The sequence below is a fragment of the Solanum stenotomum genome, chromosome 7 (assembly GCF_019186545.1).
Source record: "Solanum stenotomum isolate F172 chromosome 7, ASM1918654v1, whole genome shotgun sequence".
In the NCBI taxonomy this organism is placed as follows: Eukaryota; Viridiplantae; Streptophyta; class Magnoliopsida; order Solanales; family Solanaceae; genus Solanum; species Solanum stenotomum.
The window spans coordinates 5,602,005-5,616,273 of record NC_064288.1 but is presented as its reverse complement, the minus strand read 5'-3'; the positions used below and the strand labels follow the sequence as shown (position 1 = coordinate 5,616,273).

The window sequence follows — 14,269 nt, the reverse complement described above, 5'->3', positions numbered from 1 at the left end:
TGGGCTCTGGATAGCCGGTGGAAAACAAAAAAAAAAACTTGTTTGCTCTCTCTTTTTATCCTCTTAAATGTTAGTCTCTCCGTCCATTCCTTTTATACCGTCAAACTATAAGAACTTTGATTAATATTTTAAGATATATTTTTTCATCATATTAATATGCAAAAAAATGCAATTTATAATATTTTTCGTATAGTGTTTAAATATCTAAATTTTGTTTAAAATATCAATTAATATAATTTAATTTAACTTTGAGAATTAGTCAAATTGGCTTTTCGAGAAGTACAACATAACAATTAAAAGTGGACGGAGGAAGTATAATTGTGTAATACAACTAATGAAAATAGTTCTTTACTTAAAAATGGTGTAAATGTGTTTGGAGTTTGCTAATGGTATAATGATTAAATGCATAAATGTAGTTTTTAATTTGGTTTTAACTGACATCTATGTCGTCTAATTTTATGTGTGCACAAGTAAATATTTAAATTTGTACATAAAAGTGTCTTTGAGATATTCAATTAAATTAGAATGATACAAAGAAGATTAGCACGGCCCTTGCGCAAGAATGACACACACAAATTGAGAAATGATTCAAATTTTTTATTTAAAAAAAAATTGAACAAATAGATACACGCATCTTACGTGACTTGATACACGTAAGACGTTATGTAGGACGCAAAACACATGTTTGTATTATGACTTTGCTAATTATTATAATCCCTTGAGTTTGGGGTTTGACGAAGTGTGCTAAGTTTAGAAAAATGGGAACATTTTTGTGTCCATCCTAAGAACATCCAAAATATTTTTTTTATAATTTAACAGAAAATTTTCAATATTTTATAACTCATATGGTTCTTATGTTTGAATATTTGTGTGTTTCCATTACTCTTATATAATATTGAGTAGACAAATCATATAAGTTAGCCAAATGCTCATTTGGTCTAGTTTAGCAATGCCCTCATGGATTTCAATAAAATGTAACAATATAGTGCGTAACCATGCGAAATAAAAAGCTTGAGGTAAATTCCCCCTCTAATCTGTTGATTTTTCATATTCTAGCAATTTTACGATCATTATTGCATATTTTAAAGTTGCAAGTTACATGTATTGTCATTTGTTAGTCCATGGCCATTAGTGATTTTTTGTCATATGTCAATCTTTGACTTTTCTCGTTATACTTTTTTGGTGTACCTAATGGCTTTAACCCAATTTTTAGTACTAGTCTAAATAATTTTAGTACGAATCTTGCTAGATTTTGAAGATATTTGATCTTATGAGGGTTAGGTTTGCCTCTTGCATGCTACTTTGTAAGATCAATTAATAATGTATACTTTAGGAAAGTCATTTAACTCGTTGATTGTAGTTAAGTTTAAATTTTGTGTCCTGATATAAGGTTGATTAACTTTCTTCAATTGGTTCTCCACTATCGAAGTTTAAGTTCTTTACACCTCTTGAATAACATATATCTTTTGGTTTCTAGTTTCGTTGTTGCTTCTATTGTGTCATCGGGTGTTCTCAAGCTTGATTATCGCCTATCAAATGGTCGTGTCGTGCATGATCCTTAAGGAATCTCTTAGTTGCACGGGATGTTATCTCATCAAACTGATCTTCCACTACTAGAACTATTGGAAGCCTTTCATTATATTCATTTTTATTGTTTTCATTTTACTTTTTTTCAATTATTGCTTTTATATTTACAGTTGACTTTCAACTTGTTCCTCAAAATCTCATCTTTATTTAATATAATAATGTTCATTTGATCTATGAATTGTATGAAAATAGTTATATCGATAGAGATTGGAGATTGGTTCATACGCTATCCATAATTCTATACAGAAAGGGAAGGAGTGATATAGACCGAGTTAATTTTAATAATGAGTAAAAGGGAAATTCGAAATCAGCTATCTATATTGTAATAGTGACAAATAGCATAAAGATATTGTCTAATTCTTGGTAACAACATCAAAATTGGCAAGTATATAACATGTGTGTAGAATAAAGTTTACTCTCGTCAACTATTGTATCAATTATATTATTGATCTCATAAATATTAGGTATTTATTATGTTGGTTATTAGTGATTGCTAATTAAGAAATCAATTGATTGAAGAAATATTTGTTATTTAGAAAGAAACAAGACAATGAATGAATGACTTATTTGATTTGAGCAATAAATTTCATAACAAATGTTTAAAGTGATTGATTGACAATTCTAATCCTCTTCTACAATATAAACACCTCTTTCGATTATGTTTAACTATTACAATCTCACTAATTAATATAACTCTTCTGATTGTATGATTAGTGGTGATATTATAAGCTTAAGATATGAAAAATTGTTGAAATAACTGTTTTCGATCAACTATATTCACTCATGACCATTACTAAACCAATTTGACCTCTTGTTTAAGATAAAATGGACGAATCATGATTATTTGTACGTGAAAATGGAAGTTAGTGTAATACCCCGTACCTTCCAACACATATACGACTAAGTGAACTCAAAAAAAAAATTGAATTCGAGATAGTAAAATGTGGTATTTGATGTTAAAGTCAAAAGTGGTCAAGTGTGTATTAATGTTAAGGTCTGGTAAAGAAACTAAAGATTGGGAAAATGGTGTAAAATAAGTGAGGTGCTTGCTTGACTAAATTATGCTAGTAGGTGACAAGTAGGTGCATCACCTACATAAGGTATATGGACCAAGTTAAAAGGACTAAGTATGTGCATTACCTACTTAAGGTATATGGACCAAGTTAAAAAGACTAAGTATGTGCATCACCTACTTTGACTAACGGGTCATATGGAGGCCTACATTAAGTGATCAATTTGAGGCCCAATTTGTCCAAGAAAAGGAGAAAAAATGAAAAGAATGCAAGTTCAATGCTCAATATGTCCAAGCCCACAAGAAATAATTTGAATGGAAAAGTAGGTGCATCACCTACTTAAATATGGCTTAAATTAAAGACAAATGGTGGCTGCAAATGAACTACACGAGAGGTGGCAAAAGAGAGTCTATTAAAGCCAAAAAAGCTAATACAAATATATCATTTTCTCTCATCCAAGTTTTAAGTCTCTCAAGCTCATATATTCCTCTCTCTCGAGATGAAATAGCCACCCAAACATTCCATTTAGGGTTCTAAGTATTTTTCATCTTGTTTCTTCCAAAGCAACCATAAGATCACCTTCTCTCATCCATGGTTTCAAGTATATTGGAGAATTATTCAAGGAGAGTGAAGTAGAGAGAGTTATAGGTGTTGGCAACAAAGGTATTGTCCCTCTCGTACAAAGATTAAGGTAAAACTTTCATGCTATAAGCTTGGGTTCTTTCCCTCATTTTCATGTGATGCTTGTGTTGATTTTCCTCTCCTATTTTGTGGTTTATATAAGGTTACAAACACAATAATTGATGGAGAATAACATATTGATATAGCAAAGGTAAGGTGCTGCCACAACCTCTAACTATTAGTTCATTTGAGAATTCTAGACATACTTGTTTATTGGAATTCATGGGATGGTGATTGAAAGTCGTAAATTTAAGTCTTTTGATTGTCTGGGGTGTTGAGGACTATATCATTGTATTGATTCATTTATGAGAGTTCATGGATGGACTTAGAGTGATTTGGTATAGTTGTTACGGGACAGATTCATAGGTTGTGGCAATACACCATTAAAGTTGAAGTTTTTGTAAGCACATTGTCCGCCCTATATATATATATAGTCCCCTCCAGGATACATGTCAGCCCCGAGCTTACACCCTGGGCGGGACTGGCACTCGAAAACCATTACTGGCCCCAAGCGAATCCTTGGTCTTGCTTACTTACTCAACGGAAGTCTTAAACACAAGAAATAGTCTCAAAGGATAACTCATGCAAATGTCTTAAAAATATTAAACTTAGCCAAAATGGCAACTCAAGTCTCAACCATTAAAACAGGAAATAGAAAACTCAAGAACTAACATTTAACTGTCTATGAAGCCTCTAAACAACTGATATGGATGTTAGGACAAGACCTACGACATCCTAATGAAACTAAAACTACTAAAAGCAAAAAAAGGGATCCTCTGGAAGCAAGGAGGCTCACCAACAAGTCTGGAGCTCAACTAGAATCAACGATGCGCTGGATGCTGATCTTGATTACATGTATCTGCATCATTAAAAGATGCAGGCCAAAGGCATCAATACATTGAATGTACGAGTATGCGAGGGATTCTAAAACAAGACATAAGCTTGAAAGGAACTGAAGAACTTACTTGGGTCAACTCAACTCAACTTAACTGAACTCTATTCAATATAAAGTAGCATAAAACAAGTGCAATATAAAGAAAAGCTTTTTAAAACATGGATGTCAACTCTGTGTATTTGGAAATACAATAATACTCTGTGTGTATGCAAAGATACAATATAACTCTAAAATATATGTAAAAATACAATTAAACTGTGTATATAAGAATACAAATACTTCTATAGGAGTTTCTCTAACCGACAATCATCACATAAGAGCTATTGTGATGATACAACATTTTGCCTTACGCGGCCAGGGCCATCATATACCTTGTCGAGAGTATAGAACCTGACTACTAAGTGGATCCACTAGTCTATGCTAAAAAGCACTAAGGAATCATCTAAAAAGTATAACCTTTTTCTACCCATGATGGCTACATGGTTTATGGGGCTGTGAGTTGTCTGAACACTCCTCCATATCGGTGCTCAATACTACTCCCAAAATATGATACTAGCTCTTATGTTTAAAAATATACTTCTTTATGTGATTTGAGATAATTGTTCAAAAACTTGGCTCAAAGGCTATCTTGGAAATCAAAGTTTCCCCTCTTGCTTAATTGTGATAGCGTTTACTCTTTTCTAAAAACTAGCTCAAAGGCTCTTTAGAAATCAAGGTTTCCTTCTCTTGTTTAAATGTGAAAACATTTTAAAACTCTTTGGGAATACATAATCCCCATATACTTTTGAAGAAATGAACTTCAATCTTTACTCTTTACTTTTTACTTTTTACTCAACTTGAACTTTAAGTCTTAAAACAAAGTTAAAACATTTAGAAAAAACTTTTGGAAAACTCTAAGAACTTCTCTTGACTTGACTCTTATTTCTCTTGATTTTGATCTTAACTTTCCTTATATTGGATTATGGATTCAAGGTTCAAGATCTCATGTTGTGGATGATGTCATAATGTTTAGATGTACCTTAGAGTATGGAAATCGACTAGAAAACATAGGTACGTTGTTAAGGAACTAGTATGGAAAGAAGGGGCAAAGAGTGGGAAACCTAGAGTCCCTAGCGCTCTGAGCGATGTGGGGCGCCAGAGGCAAAACTTCAGGGGCTGGGTTGGGGCGCTCTGGCTGGAGCAGCTCCCCAGAGCCCAAACTTCAGAGCCCCTTCTGAGGTGCTCTGGCTGGAGTGGCGCCCCAGGCCCTTGCCCAGGTGGGTTCCAACTTTTCTTCTTCATTTTTCATCTCTAAACCCCTTATTTCGACTTTCTTTCCCCAAACACTTAGAATCAACTATACCATCAAAATACATCAGATTCTACTCGAAATCACACCTAAAATCATGAATCAAACTCAAGGAACTTCAACGACAAGAACCCACAAGATTTCAAACGAATTTCATTAAGAACTCATAAGATTTACTTTCAAATCAATATACTTTGCTGAATTGAATCATGATTGGCGCGTGGGTGAACTAACACAACACTATGTGATCTCACATACCTCGTAGGGATCACCCCTTGACGAAATCCACAAGCTATTCTCCAAGAAACCGACGAATCTTGAACTTTCTTCTCCTTTCTCCTTTCTCCAAGCCCTAGCATGAATTTCCAATTGACTAAACTGATCTAATTCTGGTTAGACCCCAAATAAACTCCTAAAAACGAATTAAAATAATTGGGTAAGGAAAAGACTAAAATACCCTACCAAAATCCGGATTAGACTTTTCTTAATCGAACAGCCCAACTTCAAATGGGCATATCTCACTCATACGAACTCGAAATCAAGAAAACTCGGCGGCGTTGGAAATATTATTCCAAGATCTTTCCTACGATATCTGAAAGAACGCCTAACTCACTATGAGTTAGGAGTTATGGTCGTTTGAAGTTTACCAAAAACCCAAACTTAACATAACTTAACAAATTTCCAAATTTTTTCATTCTTTCCTAAAATGAATATTTCCAATTCTAACTCTTTCTAGTTCTTTCAATTAGCGAGATGTTACAATACAACAGTCCAAAACATCGTACAACTCAAACAACTCCGGATTAGTTGAAGAGTCCAAAGCTCCACAAAAGAACACCTTCCTTCAACATATAAATATTCTCTTTTATATATAGTGAATATAGTTGAAGACTTAGAATATTTTCTTTGTCTCAACTCTCTCTTTCACTACACTTACCTCACTATACACTACAATATTTTTCCACACTTCTCATCTTTTTTGACACACACTTCACAAAGAAAGAAACACCACTATTTATAGGGGAGGAATTCTTCTTTGTATTGAATTAGAATAATGTGGATAATAATGTAGGTAAATGAATGGCCTAAAGGTTACATAAGTTACAATGTATAATGAGGTAGAATAATGGGTGAAATTAGTGGTAGATCATGGAAATAGTGGTTACAAGAGTTACACCACAATAATGACCACATTCTTGTCAACTTATATCCACTAACATATGCACTTAATATTGTAATTTTAATATTAAAATGCATAAACACCAACATTTAGGTGAGAATTCTTCCTTACAATGAATAGGAAGATAATGAGTAGTAAATTGGGTAAATGTTACATGAGTTACAAGAAACTAATGATCATATGAGTTACAAGAAACTAACGACCATGAGAATTACAAGAACTAATGGTCATATGAGTTACAAGACACTAATGACCATGAGAGTTACAAGAATATATATATATATATATATATATATAAATGAAGTCCAAGGAGTGCCGAAAAACTTCATGAAAGGTTGTTCCATGTAAATAATTATAGCAAAAAGAATGTGTGGAAGAACACTCTTAACTAGAAGGGTTATGGGCTTACTGCCCGATTACTATTTTGATGAGCTGAAACATCCCGAGTTGGTTGGTTAGTTGCTAATATAGCCTTATTAATTGTTTGTTGTAGATGAAGATTATCACGTCAAAGGACAGGTTGACACTTCTTAAGCTCTGTGAATTGGGAATTGGGGTATGTAAGGCTATTTGATTCCATATCTTTTGGCAAGAAATCCTATATTTTGTGTACCAACAAATTGGGATCTCTAAGTGATCCTCATGGTAAAAGATACAATGTAAGAGTGTACAATCTCCAATGTAGCTAATGATCTTCCTTATACTGTCCAAGTTTTCAAAAGTCTGTCAAACTACTTCTATACGTGTTCATTATCCAATATTGATGTGTTTATACTTTCAAAGTAGTATTTTGACAAAGGTACCTTAAACAGTAAGTTGCATGAGTAATCCACCAAGTCAAATGAGGTTCATTAAGTTAATAAGATCCTACATTATACATGTTACAAGTGTTTATATGTCAGATACAAATTATGCCTGTTATTCATTTTACATGTCCTTATGTGAAATGTACAACCCTTATTTGGGTTTTGTCATGTGCTTCAATAGTTCAGATGTTTATGCACTTTTTCATTTGACATTGTCTACTATAGATATTGCATCATCTTATATAGTCCTTGCCTCTCTATTTGAGAAGTTATAGTCTCTATTACAAATGCATGTATGCCCCAATGTGAAATGTCCAAATGTGTTTTAAATGAAGCATCTTCTAAGCAAAATCACGTGTTCACTTGTTATACACCTTAATAACTCATATTCTACATGTCATTACTTGCCACACACCTTCGTGGATCATCTGTATGTATCCTTTGTGCCCAATGAAGTTCATGAGTCATGTAAGTTCCTAAGTATCACAATAAAGTTACATTTGCTCCCTATTATCCTATATAATTGTTTTTGCCTCTATTAATTTATTCACATGTCTACATCACTGGTATATAGTCCTAAATCTCAAAAAAGTTATGAACGTTAAAACAATAATCTTAAAGATTAAAGAGACAAGGTAAAGTGAATCTATATAATTATTGGTGGCAGCTAAGGGGTCAAAATACTTAGCATGGGTCGATCCTGATTCTTGTACTTAAGGGTGACAACTCAGGGGTGGTAATACTTAGCATGGGATGATCCCAATCTATATTATTATAGGTGACAGCCTAGGGGCTAAAAGGCTAGTGTGGGTTGATCCCTATTTGTATATTTATAAGGACCGCATCCCAGGGATTAAAATGCCCAGCATGGGTCATCCTCTTCTACCACAAATCAGCTGGTCATTGTGTCACATGCTACAAAGTCTATAAAGCAAAGATGAGTAAACTAAATCAAAGAATGTAATGTACATGATTCCACAAGTATAAGCAAAGGTGAATGTAAGCTACATGATTCCACAAGTATAAACAAAGGTGGTCTCATATCCTTATCTATATAGAATATTTGTACATTTGTACCCGATTTCACATGAGCTCTTCTTTTACATATGGTTATGTTTTGCCTTACATATTCAGTACATTATTTTGTACTAACGTCCTTTGTGGGGGTGTGTGTTTTATGTCACAGGTACAAGTACTCAAGCTACTAGAATCTCTCAATATAAGCATAGGATACTCAATGACCTTTGGTGAGCTCCACGTTGCTTCGGGGCTTTGCCAAGTCATTATCATATATTTCAAATTATATTATAGTTAAGGGGTATGACGAGGTCCTGTCCCATCATAATTTAAGTGTCTATCTTATAGAGGCTTTGTAGACTAATGTCAAAGTAAAGCACATGTTGTGTCTTGTTTTCTAGTAATCAGTGTCTCAACAACCAAGTCATGTACATTTATTTTGGGCCTATCTATGTAGGTTTTTTATTAGAGTATCTTACTATTTTCACACCCCGAGGCTATCCACTAGACGTAACACGGGACCTAGGATCACAAGTGACCCCAAGCTAAACCTAAGTCTGAAATATCACAAGCATACTGAAAATATACTAAGTAAGCGGAAGCATAACTGTAAAATGAGTCAAAACTAAAAAGACTCCAAATGAACATGTAATTGAATATCTAGGGGAAACAACCCCAAAACAACTGAACACCGATTCTATGTCTAAAAGCCTCTAATATTAATGAGTTGCTTGGATAAGTCCCCAGCTAACTCTAAATATACTGAAAGGACTATAATAATAAGTTAACTAAACTGGAAGTATAAAGAAACATCCTTGAACTATGAGGACTCATCACTGATGTTTCTGAGTATGGGCTGGAAGTCAAACTAAGCGCGATCTGGATACTGAGCGCCTAAACTTACATCATAGGACAATGTAGAACAAAATATGTGTTAGTACTTTGAATGTACTGAGCATGCAGGATATAGATACTAAGTTGAACAATATAAATTGTGCATATAGACTGAACATAGAAACAAATTGTACTGAAGTATAATTGAAAACTGAGCTAGATGCAGTGACCAAGTAGTAATCATGAAGATCACATGTTGAACTGTATACTAAAGTAAATCCTAATACCATAGTCAATGCAATAGGAGTATGATTGTGGGAGCTACTATTAACCGACATAAACCACGTGAGCTAAATATGGAGTTCGATTTATACGCCCCATGGAGAGGACCCAATATGCTTTGCCAGGGTATAAAGGCATGATCACTAAAATTGATGCCGAACAGAGGGGACTTCTGAACCTACGTTAGCACATAGTTTTAGGACTTTGAGGGTACGTTGAACCCTAGTACAACTCTGTGCTAAGTCTACTCCCACCTGAATGTAAAGCTATAATGCAACTGAAATACTGAGTAGCTCAAAATACTGACATGCTATTTGAGAATGCCTTAAAAATATACTGAAAGATGTGGCATATGAATTCTAAAGCATGCTTTTCTAACTGATTTGCCTAGCAAGTAAAATTCATGAGTACTGATAGTAATACAAGCTAGGGTTCTTAATTCTGTTCATGGAATTATGCAAATATCCCAAGAAACATGTTATTTAGATCATGGAAACTATATCAACTGAAATCATACCAAGGTTTTGGAAACCTTAGGTCTGAACAATTTAAGAGAAATTGGAGAACTGACTAAATTCTAGGGACCTAATGGGTGAAAGGAACCCACTAGTGAAATTCCACATACCTGGTGACGAAAAGTACGGAGGAATCCTTTAAATTTTGGGGTTGAACTTGAAGAAGACCTCTGCTTGTTCTTTGGGAAATTATCGCCTTTTTCCTCTTCTTTTTGTTCTAAGTTAGATGATTTTTTTAAAGAATGAGGGTTCTGGGTAGTTTCTGACTAGATTATTAGGCCTAGACTGAGTAAAACGATGTAGTTAAGCATTAAACAATATAGTTTAAGTACCAAATGCATAGGGGAAAAGATCAATGCAACCATGACTTAAAAGCTGATGAAATGGCTTCAAAACAGGCTTCACAAGCTGTCTAGAGCACCACGGCTCATCAAGTGGGTCTTGAAGATGCTCTGCCCGATAAGGCTTCACTATTTCGAGCATAACTTTTTACTCCGAGCTTGGAATTAGGAAAACTTGGTGGCTTTGGAAAGAAAATTCAAAGATATTTAATTTGATAGGTCATGGGCCACTTAATTCATTTTGTGCTGAAATATATGATCGTTTGAAGTTAACCCTAAACTCTAAGTCTGACAAGTCTCATTTACGGACGACTACACGGTCTGTGTGGAGCTTCACAGACCGTTTAGACACCCTTGGTCCTTAGCCAATGACTAGGGAAGAACCCATTCTGATTGACTCACTTGACAACTCGTCATCATCACCGCGGGCAGTCTGAGTGCCCGTCAACGTGGAGTTTGCCCAGGCAGGTTCTAGAAACCTACCACGAGCCCATTGATGGACCATGGCTCCTTTCACGGCCTGTGTAGGGCTATGTGGATGGTTCCATGGTTTAATTTTGGGCTTGTGGGTTGCCTACTTGACCCCTTCCTAGGCTTTCTTGAATCTGAAGTGTTAAAACTATGCTCATCAAAGATTTATAATTATCAGAGTTACATGTACTATAAGCACAAGTTATAAGTTGGTTCTCTTGAACCTTTAAGGCATCAGGTGCTTGTCCGTCTCGAACTTGGGGCTTGACATTAGGGATTCAAATGACTTCTTATAGTTAGAAGTATGAAATGTCACAATAAGTCAAATCGATCAATAAAAGTATTGATGCATTTTGTGTTGTTCCCTCGTGTTCTAAAGAACCAGGTTCTTCAACAACTAAATAAAAAGTGCGGAATTTAAATAAATCAACACATTACATGAAAAGGTTCCACTATCATGAGTTTAAAAGCCATGCCCCGCCCCCCTCTCATTACCACTAAATTTGAGTTTGCAATGTTTTAAGGAGCTAACCACTATAACACCTAATTAAGAATCTAATCACTATAGCACCTTACCCCCTCTCTATAATATGGTTCGATTGTATGCGTAGACTTCACATCAATACCTCTACCCAGTTTTTGAATTCCTTGCATTACAAATCAACTTAAGAACTAAAAATTACAAACACTCAACAAATCAACTAAATAACTATAATCGTTATATATATTTCTTGATAGGAACATGTTATATGCAATGTTTTTAGTTGACTCTCTCACACAAAACATATATAATTATCTTGTTATGTGATCTCTCTTTGTGTGGATGACTTCAATATAATCAAATTGGTGCTTTATATAGGAGTAGATACACGGTTTTTATCTTCCCAATTCAACATAGATTAGATCAAGGCTTTCTAAGATTTTAATCCTTGTTTGACTTGGTTTCCTTCATGCCCCTGTAGAATTGTCTTAAGTGACTTATCTAGTGGATCCACATACCAATAATGATATGATACAAAGTTCTATCTTGGAAAGTAAACTCTCTCTTTTCGATGCAGGAGTTACAACAGATTCCATGTTATAGCTCACATGGTCTATTGCCGGTTAAAGATAATATCCCATAAAAGAACTATGATTTTTCCTTGAAGCCTTCAGTATGTCTTACGTAATGCTTGACATTGTCTCATGATTTTAATGGCTTTGCTTTCTAAGCTTTTTAAGTGCTCTACTTGGTTATGCATTACATGTTTTAAGGCTGCTATGATATCATGTCTACGTTTATGCATATTTATCTATACTTAGTACATTCCATGTATATACTAATGCATACTTGTACATAATATAGGGTTCGACACTTCTCTCTCNCCCCCCCCCCCCCCCCCCCGTGGTTAGATTTGGATTGCTAATAGTTATTGTATTGGTGAGTCCTCATACTCCGAGGGCAAAGCCATGAAGACCATTTATTGCTTATAGTGTTCTTTGAGACTTTGTGTGTGGTGTATGGGTTACGTCCCAACCACTCTTATGTTATTTTAGAATGACTTGTCAAGACATAATTATAATTCTGCATTTATGTTCAAACTCTTTTTTTATGATATGAGACATCTTACTAAAATTCTCTTATTGTATATTCTCTTGTGTTGAATGTATGTCAAGTGGCTTGTGTAGAGCCTCTCGGGTCCTATACGTCATGTCACGTCTAGGGTATTATTTGGATCATGACAATGATCATTCTCTTTAATAGGTACAACTAGAAACATTTGAATCTACAACCCCGCCTTCTCATCTTTCAATGTAAAAGCCTCGTTCTATCAATATGAAACTCTTGGAAGACATCAAGGACAATATAAGTCACATGCTCTAGTTTATCCCCGAAGTAAGTGTGTATTCTTTTTTTATTTCAGAGAAAATTACCTCGCCAATGTTCTCTTCAATGTACGAATCCAAGTTAGCCATCAATATAGGATCTTCCCTAAACGTTAAATTTGTCCAGTAGGGATTGGTTGCCATCTCTATCTTTGTCATTCTCATCATCACTTGAATAACTTCCTATTGTTGTCAATGGCTTTTTCACTACTATACAAAAACATGATCTCCCTTAGCCTTTGTCGTATAGGTTTGCATGCCTAGTAGACATATTGTTCCTAGGGATATATTCTTTTCTTCCTCTGTTAAAATCATTCTCTTACCATTTTTCTTCTTAATATTAGAATTCTCTTATTAAATAATCAGGACTTCCACACATATATGGCATACCTCTGAATTTCTTTGATCGAGTAATCTTTATATAAAGGTGTCACCTTTATTATTTAGTAACCCTTTTCTTTATTAATCTTTGAAATCTTCTTGTTATCACTGTCATATCCTCATCACCAATATTTATTTTGTATAGCTTTAAGGACCAAGTTTACTTCTCTTCTTGGGTAACATTTTTCTAACTTTGGAACTTCCTTATCTCATAGGTTTTAAAGTTTCCCATGAGTACTCCATTGTCAATATATCTAGGTCCTTTGCCTCTATGATTACATTCATCTTTCTCTCCCAAGAGATTAGTAAGATATCAAGTATCTCATTCCTTTTAGTTAAAATAATAATTTCTTCAAGATAGTTCAATCTATTAGCGATGCCAGTGAATCTATAAACATATCTTGAAGGGATTTGCAACACCTCGTATCTTTACGCTACTGTTTGATTATTTAAAATGAATACTTCAACATAAACAAAGGAGATATGTCTACTTGGGAGTTAAGGTCCAATTATGATGTGTTGTGGAAATACATAGATGTACATATATAGATAAGTTGTACAGTTCGTACATGGCACCATAAATAAAGTCTTTAGAATACTTGGACCATACTTGAAATACTCTCAAAACATAGCCACTACCTAGTCCAGGTTCCCATATATGCCCTACACATGGACTGTAGGTGGAATGTAGCGGTAGTACATGGTATCCTAGATGTCCATAAGTTACACACTAACACAATTTTAAATGTGCATTTTTTCTAAAAAAATTATTTCATTCTTCATTTTTCCAATCCTTAACATGACTTTTGTCTCCCATGTCAAGGTAAGGTTCTTCAAAGTATTTCTAAGTAGTTTTAACATACATATATGGATTCTTAACAAGATTTTACTCTACAAACATAGTAATTTCAAGAAAATCCTTCTCAAGGGTTCAAGTAAAGATTTTGGTGTTTTTCTTCAAAGTTTGGATTTTCATATATTTTGAAGCAATTAAGGTATTTGAGCCTAACTATATTCATGTGGGAACATTTATTATTCTTCCCCATGTCACGTTCTTCATACCCTACGTATTTTCCTCCACGAGACAAGTTATAGCTTCAATTATGAAAACA

General features: G+C 34.4%; 1 protein-coding gene and 1 non-coding gene across 2 annotated transcripts in view; one reads left to right on the top strand and one right to left on the bottom strand.

Annotated features, from left to right (window-relative positions):
- LOC125870339 (photosystem II reaction center W protein, chloroplastic-like) overlaps positions 1-14,269 on the bottom strand; it is an 841,908-nt gene that overhangs the window by 249,116 nt on the left and 578,523 nt on the right. The window lies entirely within an intron of this gene.
- LOC125871957 (U6 spliceosomal RNA) lies at positions 499-598 on the top strand. Its single transcript, XR_007447072.1, has one exon. It is a non-coding gene; the product is annotated as a U6 spliceosomal RNA (small nuclear RNA).